The sequence below is a fragment of the Danio aesculapii genome, chromosome 2 (genome assembly GCF_903798145.1).
Source record: "Danio aesculapii chromosome 2, fDanAes4.1, whole genome shotgun sequence".
Classification (NCBI taxonomy): domain Eukaryota; kingdom Metazoa; phylum Chordata; class Actinopteri; order Cypriniformes; family Danionidae; genus Danio; species Danio aesculapii.
The window spans coordinates 3,309,515-3,323,793 of NC_079436.1; positions in this window are offsets into that span (position 1 = coordinate 3,309,515).

Here is a 14,279-nt window from a genome sequence, read left to right on the forward strand (position 1 = left end):
TTCCATTTGTAGAGTAACATTTTCTATATATTTTAGTTGGTGCATTGTTTGACTGTATGTATACAGTATATAGCAGTAAGTTGTTGTTTTTTATAATAACACACCATTCTCCCAAAAGATAGTAAAACTATGTACAAGAGACATCAGTGTGAAAAAAAAAATTCTCAGCTTTTATTTACATCTAAATAAAAAGTGGCATGTCCAGAATTACTCATACCCTTGTCAATAATCAATAGAAACGTCTTTATAGGCTAACAGCAATCAAACGCCTGCTATAATTGCTGACCAGCTTTTCCCATGTCTCTACTGATATATTTGCCCATTAATCTATAGATATGAGCTCCAACTCTTTCAGGTTTTCAGGAAGATGGCTACAGGGGTGCCACTCCTGTCAGCTAAGAACAGGAAACTGAGGCTACAATTCACACAGACTCACCAAAACTGGACAATAGAAGATTGGAGAAACGTTGCCTGGTCTGATGAGTCTCCATTTCTGCTGCAGCATTCGGACGGTAGAGTCAGAATTTGGCATCAACAACATGAAAGCATGGATCCATCCTGCCTTGTATCAACGGTTCAGGCTGGTGGTGGTGGTGTAATGGTGTGGGGGATATTTTCTTGGCACACTTTGAGTCCATTAGTACCAATTGAGCATCGTGTTAATGCCACAGCCTACCTGAGTATTGTTGCTGACCATGTCCGTCCTTTTATGGCCACAGTGTACCCATCTTCTGATGGCTACTTCCAGCAGGTTAACGTGCCATGTCATAAAGCGCGAATTATCTCAGACTGATTTCTTGAACATGACAATGAGTTCACTGTAGTCAAACGGCCTCCACAGTCACCATATCTCAATCCAATAGAGCACCTTCGGGATGTGGTGGAACGGGAGATTCACATCATGAATGTGCAGCCGACAAATCTGCAGCAACTGCGTGAATCTATCATGTCAATATAGAGCAAAATCTCTGAGGAATATTTCCAGTACCGTGTTGAATCTATGCCACGAAGGATTAGAGCAGTTCTGAAGGCAAAAAGGGGTCCAACCCAATACTAGTAATGTGTACCTAATAAAGTGGCCAGTGAGTGTATTTTGAAGAATGCTGGTTGCTGTGAAAATACTATAGAAGTCAATGGGTGACAGCTACCAGCATTTAAAAACAAAACAAACAAACGTAATTTGTGTTCAACGGAAGAAAGTAGCTCAAACATGTTTTGAAGAAGTGAAGGGAGAGTAAATGATGATTGAACTATCCCTTAAAAGGCTCTTCATGGATCCATCAGTGTCAACAAAACCTTAGTTTTAAAGATCGAAGGTCAACATGTTGGACCGCAGAAAGAACCAATCACATTAATTCAGTAAAATGACTTGTTTCAAAGTGAAGCAAGATATTCAATAATAATAAGAAAGAACAAAAAGTAGGCGAACCTTGATTTTATCCATCTGGAATTAATTGATTTCTGTTTGACTGGGAGTTGGAGGTGGAGGAATTTGTGTAGTGACATCAGCCAAAAACAGAAAAGATATTTTAGAGCCAAGATCAAGACGTTACAGTTTGATTAAGGATTACAGACACACACTCCCCCCCACCACCCCTTTGAAATACAGTATGATGCTACTTACAAGCTGAAGAGTAAATAGGGATTAGAACTGGCGTGAGTCTAAACGTGTGGTTTGAAGCCTCTTGTTTATGGCTGTGATTCAGATGAAAATAAACAGAGTAGAAAGTGACTGCGCAGTTGTCTGAGGTGCAGACTCAGCCTCCACATCCCAAACCACTAATGATGCCTGAAAGTCCTCAAAATACCACAGGGCCCTGAAAAAGTTGGCAGGGGAGTCAGACTGTGATGCGCTAACGTTAACCAGATTGAATATACATTTAATAGACTTAAAAAAACTATTAGATGACTTTACTTAAAATGAGTGAGTAAACCTGCTGCTTTTTAAACGATTAGTTGAGTTTACTTAAAATGAGTGAGTAAACCTGCAGCTTTTTAAACGATTAGTTGAGTTTACTTAAAATGAGTGAGTAAACCTGCAGCTTTTTAAACGATTAGTTGAGTTTACTTAAAATGAGTGAGTAAACCTGCAGCTTTTTAAACGATTAGTTGAGTTTACTTAAAATGAGTGAGTAAACCTGCAGCTTTTTAAACGATTAGTTGAGTTTACTTAAAATGAGTGAGTAAACCTGCTGCTTTTTAAACGATTAGTTGAGTTTACTTAAAATGAGTGAGTAAACCTGCAGCTTTTTAAACGATTAGTTGAGTTTACTTAAAATGAGTGAGTAAACCTGCTGCTTTTTAAACGATTAGTTGAGTTTACTTAAAATGAGTGAGTAAACCTGCAGCTTTTTAAACGATTAGTTGAGTTTACTTAAAATGAGTGAGTAAACCTGCAGCTTTTTAAACGATTAGTTGAGTTTACTTAAAATGAGTGAGTAAACCTGCTGCTTTTTAAACGATTAGTTGAGTTTACTTAAAATGAGTGAGTAAACCTGCAGCTTTTTAAACGATTAGTTGAGTTTACTTAAAATGAGTGAGTAAACCTGCTGCTTTTTAAACGATTAGTTGAGTTTACTTAAAATGAGTGAGTAAACCTGCAGCTTTTTAAACGATTAGTTGAGTTTACTTTAAAAAGTGTGTAAACCTGTTGCCTTAAATATTTACGTGAATGAACTATGTGCGTAGGTAGAAAAATTAAGTTAAATCAACTTACCGTTTCCATGTTTCACGTTTGTTTAGCAAATGCTTCTTGCTTTAAGAATTTTTAGATATTTTGTCTTCCCAGCAGGCACACAATGTCATAAGACGTTAATATTAGGTTAGATTTAGGTTGTGACATCAGATGACCAAAATTCAATGTCTAGTAAGCGTCAACATTGTTTTGACGCCCAATAACGACATCAAATGCCGGAAGTAAGGAGATCCACAAATTAGTATTTTTTGTCATTATTACGAATTTTTACAACAAACAAGCATGTGTTTTAATATATTCATAACGTCATTCATGTTTTACTATTATGCTTTAAAAAAAATGCTAAAATAAAAGCTAAATTTCGCGATCTATAATGCATAATAATAACTCATGTACAGCAGTCCCACAACATTCTGACACTCTATGACACTCGAATACCCTATCAGAAAAGTCTAGTGGCTGGGAATGAGCTTTTTACAGTGTCTGCTGTAATGTTAATGTTGTTTTTGGTGTGTTGACATGATGAATATGGCCAGGGTGTAAATGCACAGTATAGTTATGATCTTATTGCCACATAATATCAGTATGATAACATGATATACGCCTTCAGTGATTTCCTGAAGATAAATGCCAAAAAATAATGCAACTGGAATAACTATAGCAGTCGCGATCGTCTGGTCCTATATGAAGCAAGAGATCGCGATGACATATGATGACGTGTGCAAGTGTTGTCCCAATTCTTAGGGGTAAATTTTGAAGCCCTTCCCTTCACACTATGTTTCAAGGGCCAAGGGGAAGGGGTACAAAAATAGAATTGGGTTTGGGCCAAAATATTGCTTAAGTGGATAATACTATTGCCCCTAAAAGGGTTTAAAAACTGAAAAACTGCTTTTATTCTAGCCGAAATAAAACAAATAAGACTTTCTCCAGAAGAAAAAATATTATAGGAAATACTGTGAAAATTCCTTGCTCATCATTTGGGAAATAGTTGATAAAGAAAAAGAAAAATCCACAGGAGGGCGAATAACTCTGACTTCAATTGTACATGACGTGTGCATGAGTGCAAATATGAGCGATATTGCTGCCGTACAATGGCCACCGGTGTCACTAATAACAAGGGTTTCTGAATACACAGCCCCATTAATCACTGCTATGCACATGCTGAAGAAAAACGGCAGCCATTCTGATCATTTACACATGCATGTTCGAGCATGTCTGATCTGGAAAAACACAAGTGGACATGGATGCAGCGAGCGTGTAGGAGCGAATGTGTCCTGCACACACACCTAACCATAAAAGCCTGCAGGGCAACAGGCTCACGATTACTCACTAAACATGACACTGCTTTACACATCAGCGCAAATGGCCTGTCAATCATCATCTTCAGGTGGCATTTAGTATTTGTAAATCTCCACGCATACCTTAGAGAGAAATGCAAGCATGCTTTCGTCTCTATGTGGTAATGCTTTCCATTGAAATTCCACTCATACCCTACTCATTGAAATTGGTGCGAGCGTTTGTCATGACAAATAGGCGAAAGGTTATGTTTAGCCACTGTAACCACTGATAAATGCAATGATTTTTATATTGGAAGAGAGATGGCATATCTAAGATTGGATTTAGTAAAAAAGACTAATAAAAGTGTAAAATGAAGAGTTATTTTTAGGGTAAAAAGTGAACGTTAGCTACACTACTGAACACAAATGGGTAACACTTTATTTTGATGGTCCGTTTGAGTATTAGTAGACTGTCTGCTTAATATCTGTTGATTCTGCGGCTAAACAGACATTTAACTGACCATAAGAAACTTTGCAAGTACATGTCAATTTACACCAACCCTAACCCTAACAGTCTACTTGAAAGCTAGTTTGCATGTAGATGCAATGTAAACAAATGGACCATCAAAATAAAGTGTGACCCACAAATGCCTTCAATATTGCACTGTGAAAAATTTGCAATATTGCAATAAAACTAGCAATTTTGCTTGCAAGTAATACTGTAAATTTACAACTGCACTGTAAATTAACAATTACAATTGTGGGGTAGTTTTACATTTACAATTGTGCTGTAGTTTTACATTTACAGTTGTGCTGTAATTGTTAATTTACAGTTGGCTTGTAAATTTTACAGTATTACTAACTATTTCTACGGTATTATTGACAAAATTTAGAAGCCAACTGCAAATGAACAATCAAAACTTACAATTGTAATCAACATCGGCTCAATCTGAAAATGTAGCCCTATATACATTTTTGGAGAGCTTGAATTACGTAGCCAGAGGTACGTATGGCTGCATTTTGTCTTTAAAACGAATGCTACAGGGCGGTATGACACCGTTCTTTTACCCATACCAGCTGACTGCTTACCTCCATGTGGACGGCTTTCCTGCTGTTACCAGTTTGTCCAGTGGCTCGCCGCATACGTCGACAGACTTGTGATGTGAAGGGAGTTTATTGGGGTTCCAGCCTGGTGATGAACAGTTCCAGAAAGCAGGTAAGACTAAAACAAAAGCCAAAAAATAAAATAAACAAATAAATAACAGGGTGGGAAAATCTGAAAATGTGGTAAAAATCAGGCAAGGGCTTTTATTTGTCTGGATTGCTTTCGAAAACACCATCGGTTGGGTTTAGGGAAGGAGGAGGGTGGATCAGTCGGCCGGTTAGTCAGTCAGTCGACAGCGGCCTCTGGTGGATTTACGCGAGAACAGCAAGCGCAAACGAAATTTGAGATCTGAAAAAGCATACATAGCAGCCTCCGGTGGATTGGCGAAAACAAAAACCACAAAAAAGTAGCTCCTGGGACGTATTTGGTGCTCTCCAGAAATGTATATAGTGGTACGTTTTCAGAATGAGCCTTTGTTGATTGTAATTGTTTATTTACAATGACAGTAATCCTGTCAATTTTACAACTTTCTTTACAGAGTGTATAATCTTTCTAAAGTTAAAGTCAACTACAAAAATTGAAATTCCTATAATATTTTGAAGACAAAATCATAGCTGGAAACAAATCAGTGGAAGTAAATACTGTAACAATTACAAAATATTCAGTCACTAAATAATAATTGGCTATAAGAAAATGGCAAAAAGCGTCACGGTGGCGCAATGGGTAGCATGAACGCCTCACAGCAAGAAGGTCGCTGGTTCGAGCCCCAGCTGGGTCAGTTGGCATTTCTGTGTGGAGTTTGCATGTTCTCCCCGTGTTCGCGTGGGTTTCCTGCAGGTGTTCCGGTTTCCACCACAGTCCAAACACACGCACTATAGTTGAATAATTTGAATAATGTGAATGTGAGAGTGTATGGGTGTTTCCTAGTGATGGGTTGCAGCTGGAAGGGAATCTGCTGTATAAAACATATGCTGGATAAGTTGGCGGTTCATTCCGCTATGGTGACCCCTGATTAGCCCAAAAGAAAATGATTGAATGAATGAATGAAAATGGCAAAAAGTCATGAAAACTAATATTTTCGTGTTACTTTAACTTATTTTAATAAGTTAATAAGATTTCAGATAAGTATATTAAGTTATACTAAGTTTAACTTACATTTATTTGTCTTTTTGACTGATGTAAGTTGAGATGACAAGACAAGTTACATTGATTCAACTAAAAATATTAAGGCAGCAATAATTAAAAAAAAATTTTTTTTAGTGTACTTGTCATTTTTACAGTGGTATAAAACTGCACAATATAGTGGGTTTCTAAATGTACTACAGTATATGCAGAATTAAAACATTAATACAACCCCCAATTATTAGTTGGTATTAACTAGTTATATGATGTGGTTAGTAAAATAATAACTCATGCTATTATCAAATTCTAAGGTGTTTTTCAAACATACCCTAGTAAATTATACTGTATATATACTGTAGTATTCACAGCTCTCTGCTAATGAATGCTGTAGTATTAACTGTAATAAATACCGTAGTATATTTAGTTTTTACTACAGTATACTGCGGTGTATTGTAGTACAATATTCAGCTGTGGTAAAGTTAAGTTGTTTGTTTTACCACAGCATCTATAGAAGTATCATCAGATTATTTCAAGTACGTTACTATAGTATCTAGTATTTACTATACATTACTATAGTATTTTTCATGTTGTAAATATAACAATAAGTAATTAAAATAATACAAACACAAACAAACACACACACAACCCTTTCCCTTCATATTTAATAAATAAATAAATAAATAAATAAATAAATAAATAAATATTGTTTTCAAGATAAGTTCAGTTAAATAAATTAATTAAATTTAAAGTTTAAACTGCATAAATTAATATATACTGTATGTACTGAGAAAAAAATCTTATTAGAATATAAAATATAATCAAATAAAACCATATTGCACTCCAGATTTGTTTGTATATCCTTGCAAGTTTGTTGGCTCTTCGAAGCAGGTTTGGCCTCTGAAATGACTTAACATGACAGGCTTGTTTAGAACTGGGTTAATGATGCATTAAATGTTAAATCTCAGGACAAAACTTTGCTTTCTTTCAGAGACTGAGGGAGATTATCAGAGCAGCACATCCACCAGCTCTGCCTGAGATTAGTGTTGCTGCTCATAGGTTAGTGTGGGTGGCTCATGACAGGTGTTTGAGGGGCGGGGCTTTGTGATGTCAAACAAAACGAGGAGGAGCTACAATGCAAGCTTGAAGACAATATAACTCTCATTGGGTTTATAATGGACAGATTAGATTTAGGGTTTAAGTCACATTGATTATTTTTTCCTTTTGTCAAATATTTCCCAATTGATGTTTAACAGAGCAAGAGTTTTTTTACACAGTATTTCCTATAATATTTTTTCTTCTGAAGAAACTATTATTTGTTTTATTTTGGCTAGATTTTAAATTTTAACAAAACATTTTAAGGTTAATATTATTAGCCCCCGTAAGCAATATTGTTTTGATTGTCTGAATACTAGTATGTTGAAAAATATGTAGATAAATATTATGTGCTGTCATCATGGCAAAGATAAAAGAAATCAGTTATTAGAAATCAGTTATTAAAACTATTATCTTTAGATAATTAGTTAAACAGAAATTGGGGAAAAAATATTCAGGAGGGTTAATAATTCTGACTTCAACTGTATATGACAGAGCTGATGTTGGTGGAATGTATGTTAGGAGATCAACAATACAGTGATTGTAACAAAGCTAATCAAACACTGTAAATAATCAAGCAGATTCAACGATGTATTAGTTACTAGTAATGTTCACTTAATATCTCTCTTCAAAATTAGGCCCAAACTTTAACTTCAAAAACCGATGACAAAGCAGGTGATTTTGCAGGAAGATTATATGGCTGAACGGCATGAAATGCCATCAGTCTACAGAGATTTCCCAAAATTTCTCTGATACAATCAGGAGATCACAATAATTAATCTCAAAAAAAGCTAAAGTAAAGCAAACACTAGCATATTACTATGGTATAAATACAGCACTACAACATACAAGAGAGAGAGATCGACTTAGAATGTAATTTACCTGTTTTCTAAGGATTTGATCAGCTGTATTTTGAATTCACACAGAGTTTTTCTCTTCTAAGGACTTATTATGCTGTCTCTGTCGCCAACTTGTGGCAGAACATCAAGTGTCTTTGTTTTGCTCAGTATGACAGGCTGATGGCTGCCGGTGTGCTGAATCTCAGAAATAATAAATATTTTAACAGGCACTGTCCTTATAAATAAACTGCGTAGCTGCAATCTAAACAACTACATTCTTACCTAAAAAAGTCTCAAAAGTGCATTATGTTGTCCAACAGCTGCAATATTTGTCAAACTGCAGTGAGTTTATTGATCTGCTCTCACTCTATTTGGGCGGAGTAATACACAAGTGTGAAGAGGCTACATAAATGCTGTTATCGATAGATATCAATTCGAGAACCAGACAGAACTGTTGTATACTTTAGTTTAAGTAACAATTCACACCATTACTGTCATATTACCTACCTATCATTAAGATCTTAACTGTTTATTAGCACTTATGAAGTATGATCTTATTTTACATAGACAAAAAAAAAAAAAAAAACGATAAATTTTTGACTGTCATTTAGTGTTTTAAATCCAGTTCTTTTAATTATGAGGCCGAAAGCAGCTTCATCTGCACTGTAAACATATTTTTTTGTATTTTGTGATTCATGTTTTTATATTCCCCTTTTTTATTTCTGCTTTTGAATTGCATTATGGGTCCTTTTAACAACTTTTAACCTTGAAGAGTTCAGAAAAGTGACTTTTATGAGCATTTTTAATAGTTTAAAGTGATATATTGTCAGTGCTGGTGTTACAAAAACCTTGCAAACTGAACTACCAGTACATTTTTCTGTCATTTAACAGACTTATTTCTCTATATATTCTTTCTTATACATTATATTATTTCAAACTACTAAAATGTCATTAAAAGTAACTCGGTTAAACTGTAGAGTTAAATTTTCAACATTGAAAGTCGACAGAGCAGAGATCAACATCCCATAATGCAATGCACAACCGTAAATAAACAGAAATCACCTGTGAAAATACGAAAACTGTTAATTGACAGATATTTTGTTACAGTATAGTGTAAACAAAGCAGACGTCACTGCCTCGTGGTTGCTCAGATATCTCCTCGGTAATGTCTTTTCACCCTTATTCTTTACTCGTGTCATGATCCAGCAGAACAGGACGCTTGGCAAACAGAAACTTGGCAAAATGTTCCAGTAGCCCACTTGTTGTGATCCCTGCTATGAAAAGATACTTATAGTTGCAGCATTCAGAGTTTGTCATGTTGAAGTCAGAAATATTAGCCTGAATTATGAACTATTTTCTCCCCAATTTCTGTTTAATGGAAAGACGATTTTTTTTCAACTAATTTCTAAACATAAGGTTTTAATAACTCATTTCTAATAACTGATTTCTTTCATCTTTGCCATGATGACAGTACATAATGTTTGACTAGATAATTTTCAGGATACAAGTATTCAGCTTAAAGTGACATTTATAGGGTTAACTAGGTTAATTAGGTTAAGTTAGGGTAATTGGGGAAGTCATTGTATAACAGTGGTTTGTTCTGTAGACAATCGAAAAAATATATTGCTTAAGGCTAATAATATTGACCTTAAAAATATTTGTAAAAAATTAAAAACTGCTTTTATTCTAGCTGAAATAAAACAAATAAGACTTTCTCTAGAAGAAAAAATATTATAGGAAATACTGTGAAAAATTCCTGAATCTGTTCAACATAATTTGGGAATAACTCTGACTTCAACTGTATATATAGCTACTCAAGAGAGAGAAAGAGAGAGGGAGAGAGAGAGCGCGCTGGATCCAGCCCAACAGATCCCTATCGCAAAACAATCCCTGCCAAAGCAATGGCGATGATGGTGCCAAGATTTTGAGTCCCATCTTTGACTTCACCGCTGTTTGTTTACATTTAAAAGGGATAGTTCACCCCAAATAAATTTGATTTACTCACCCTCAAGTGGTTGTAAACCTTTACGAGTTTATTTCTTCTGTTGAACTCTAAAGAAGATACTTTGAAGAAAGCTGAAAACCGGTAACCATTGACTTCCACAGTAAGAAAAACAAATACTATGGAAGTCAGTGGTTAGTTTTCATCTTTTTGTCAAAATATCTTCTTTTATGTTCAGCAGAAGAAAGAAAAAACTTGAAACAAGTAAATGATGGCAGAATTTTAAGTTTTAAGTTAAAATACAGTTTTATAGATGTTAGTATCAGTATGTTAGTCTATAGGATATCTATAAGCGAGTGTGCTTCAAAACAGTGACAAAATTTGCATTTAGAAGATATAAACATCCGAAGCTTGTAGTTTGACACTTCCGCCCATAGATATTTACATTAGATGTCGCCTACGCTGTTGTTGTCTATTGAAAGGACTGCGTCAACAGAGCCGCCATTTTAGTACAGGGTGGTGTCCTTTGAAATGAATGTGGGTGAAGATGCAGTGGAGGACTAATTATTCAGAGTCATAGATACGTAAACATATATACATATATCTATGATCGTGTGCATGGAAATGTATTATCCTCCCTCCCTGTTTAATTTGATCTAAACCGTGTCCTGAAACACACTCCCTCTCCTGCTTTCACTTCTAATTCGTTTGAATCTCTGTTATGAACTATTGATATCACTGCATCTCAGTGTGCATATCCACCTTCCTGATCTAAATGGTGTATTACATTTGTAATATTCAGGAATTTAGGGTGGACAGTACGCACATTGAGGCGCAGGGACTGTTATGTTATCAGCAGTGCTTAATTTGTGAATTGCGAAGCCCCGGAACGGATCACGGTAACTGATCCGGCATGTTATCCGAGGATGGAGAGGTGTCATGCACGAAAATGGAGGGGGGTTTGGTGGAGGAGGGGTGTCGCGGAGGAAAGTGACGAGGGTTGGGGAGTCGCGGAAGAAAGTGAACAGCGGACAGGGGAGGAGGGCGGTTGAGGAGGGGGATTTGTAAAAAGAGGTGCATCCGGATCTGGCATGCTCCAGCACTAATTAATTGGTTATCAGGTACTCTTATAAGTTACTTCAAAAACTATCCGTTACTTCACTTAGCCGACAATAATACAAGTTTCTGGCACCGCAGCGTCTTGTTGTCATATCCTCCTGAGACTCCACCCATTGACTTGTGTCCTCTGTAGTGGACATTGCGTTTTCATGAATTTTCTTTGAATTTTTTGAGCTACTCAAGTCCTGTTGTACTGTTCAGAGGACATCCTGGGCTTTACAGTGATATGTCATTTGATTGGCTGGCATGCTAGGAACCACTTCTTACACTGCACCCAAAATGGCTGACATACAAACAAGCACATTTTATGGGAAGGAGAGAGGCATGTAAAATTTTGCTCTTTAAATGTTTTTTAACTATTATTATTACATTTATATTTGTTTAATAAAGTGTCAGGAACAATAAAAAAAACCCATTTCTATTCATAAATGAGTAATAAAAATATAATATTTTTTAATGTCTCCACATTCCCTCCAAAATTTTTAGCGGTCTATGAGTTTCTAGTATTCATTCATTCAACCATGGTGAACGGATGGAGAATAATGGCACTTGCTTTTGCACTCCTTAATTTCAAATCCAGCTTCTTTCCCAGGATGCACGACAAAACTGAAAATTCTGCGACTGCCACAAGGGGGCATATTCTGACAGTCGTGTCCGAATGTCGTGTGCAGTGGAAAGGCGGCTTAAGCCTAGTATTTAGTGCAAGTTGGTGCTACTTTGCCTTATGGTCAGTGCAGTAAGAGACTGTAATATCATCAATAACGTTACTTGTTTAGCACAAAAGTTCGTAACATACGAAATCGTAAAAAACGAAATCTTACCTATGAAATGGTTTGCCTTTATGCTTTGTTTTCTTTGTTTGCTCGTTACTACACCCGTATGCAGCGCAGAAGTCCAGCATCTTCAGATTGGCTTTAATCTTGACTAGTGCGTTTGAATGACGTTTGTCCTAGGAGCACTGTACAAATGTGGCGACGGTATTGACGCATGCTCAGGGCCCATATGTGATATCTAGTGTATATGATTTCCGCCTAAATGGATCAAAGATCATACCTCATACTTTAGTTTCTCATCAAATCTTCAGAACAATCAAATGCTCTCTAGTATCTGACATGCCCCGCCCACTTCTTCTCATTTGCTTTTCATTAGATACGGTTGAGCTCAACCACTCTCACCTGCAGAGCTGTGATCAACACAAACCTCTATTGGCTGTCTTTAAAAAGGGGAGGAGCTACACTATGTCCCGCTCTCTCTTCATGTTTCAGTTGAGATCACGTCAAACATCCAATAAAAACTGCACATTTCAAAGCACTTTTAACGATATTATGTTAGTGATCTTGATTGGCATCAGCTCTAGATGAACGTTTAGGAGCGTGATGTACTTTGTCTTCATTTCTCATCAATAAAAAAAGCCTTCAGACAAGAATAGACAGAGCTTTTCTCCAGCGCTCCTGCCAAAACAAATCTCTCTGGTCGTGATTTATAACTCACAATAACTCATTTTGCTTGCTTATTAAATTTTCATCTAGATCTTGCGAAACACGAGGCAAAATAATTGGCCTGTAATTGCTCACCGAGACTGAACTGGTGCCAGTGTGTCCTCGTTGAAATACTCGGCTTCTCTGGAAATGAGTTGAATTTTTTTTGGACTATCTGTTAATTAACAGTTTCCATGTTTTGTGACAAGTGTTTTCCGTTTATTTACGATCGTGAATTTCATTATAGGATGTTGATCTCTGCTCTGTCGACTTTTGATGTTGAAAAAGTTTGTCATTTTAGTCATTTGAAATAATATAATGTATAAGAAATAAAATAAGAGAAATAAGTCTGTAAAGTGCAACACAGGCTCATTCTGAAAACGTAGCCCTATAGACATTTCTGGAGATTACGAATTATGTAGCCGGAGAAACGTATGGCTGCATTTCGTCTTAAAAATGAACGCTACAGGGTGGTATGATGCCGTTTCTTTTCACGCTTACCAGCTGACCACTTACCTCCTTGTGGACTGCTTTTCTGCTGTTACCAGTTTGTCCAGTGGCTTGCCACGTATGTCAGAGGACGTGAGATGCAGAGTGGAGTTCATCACGATGATGGGGTTTGAGTCCTGCGAACAACAGTTCCAGAAAGCAGGTAAGACAATAACAAAAGCCAAACAATAAAATAAACAAGTAAATAACAGGGTGAGAGGGTGGTAAAATATGGTAAAATTCAGGCTGCCACGAGGGGTTTTCTTTTCCTGGATTGTTTTTGAAAATACTGTCGGTTGGGTTTAGGGAAGTGGGTGGTCGGGTCATTTGGTGCTTTTGAAAACACTGTCGGTTGGGTTTAGGGAAGTGGGTGGTCGGGTCATATGGTGCTTTTGAAAACACTGTCGGTTGGGTTTAGGGAAGTGGGTGGTCGGGTCATTTGGTGCTTTTGAAAACACTGTCGGTTGGGTTTAGGGAAGTGGGTGGTCGGGTCATTTGGTGCTTTTGAAAACACTGTCGGTTGGCTTTAGGGAAGTGGGTGGTCGGGTCATTTGGTGCTTTTGAAAACACTGTCGGTTGGCTTTAGGGAAGTGGGTGGTCGGGTCATTTGGTGCTTTATAAAACACTGTCGGTTGGGTTTAGGGAAGTGGGTGGTCGGGTCATTTGGTTCTTTTGAAAACACTGTCGGTTGGGTTTAGGGAAGTGGGTGGTCGGGTCATTTGGTGCTTTATAAAACACTGTCGGTTGGGTTTAGGGAAGTGGGTGGTCGGGTCATTTGGTTCTTTTGAAAACACTGTCGGTTGGGTTTAGGGAAGTGGGTGGTCGGGTCATTTGGTGCTTTTGAAAACACTGTCGGTTGGGTTTAGGGAAGTGGGTGGTCGGGTCATATGGTGCTTTTGAAAACACTGTCGGTTGGCTTTAGGGAAGTGGGTGGTCGGGTCATTTGGTGCTTTTGAAAACACTGTCGGTTGGCTTTAGGGAAGTGGGTGGTCGGGTCATTTGGTGCTTTTGAAAACACTGTCGGTTGGCTTTAGGGAAGTGGGTGGTCGGGTCATTTGGTGCTTTTGAAAACACTGTCGGTTGGCTTTAGGGAAGTGGGTGGTTGGGTCATTTGGTGCTTT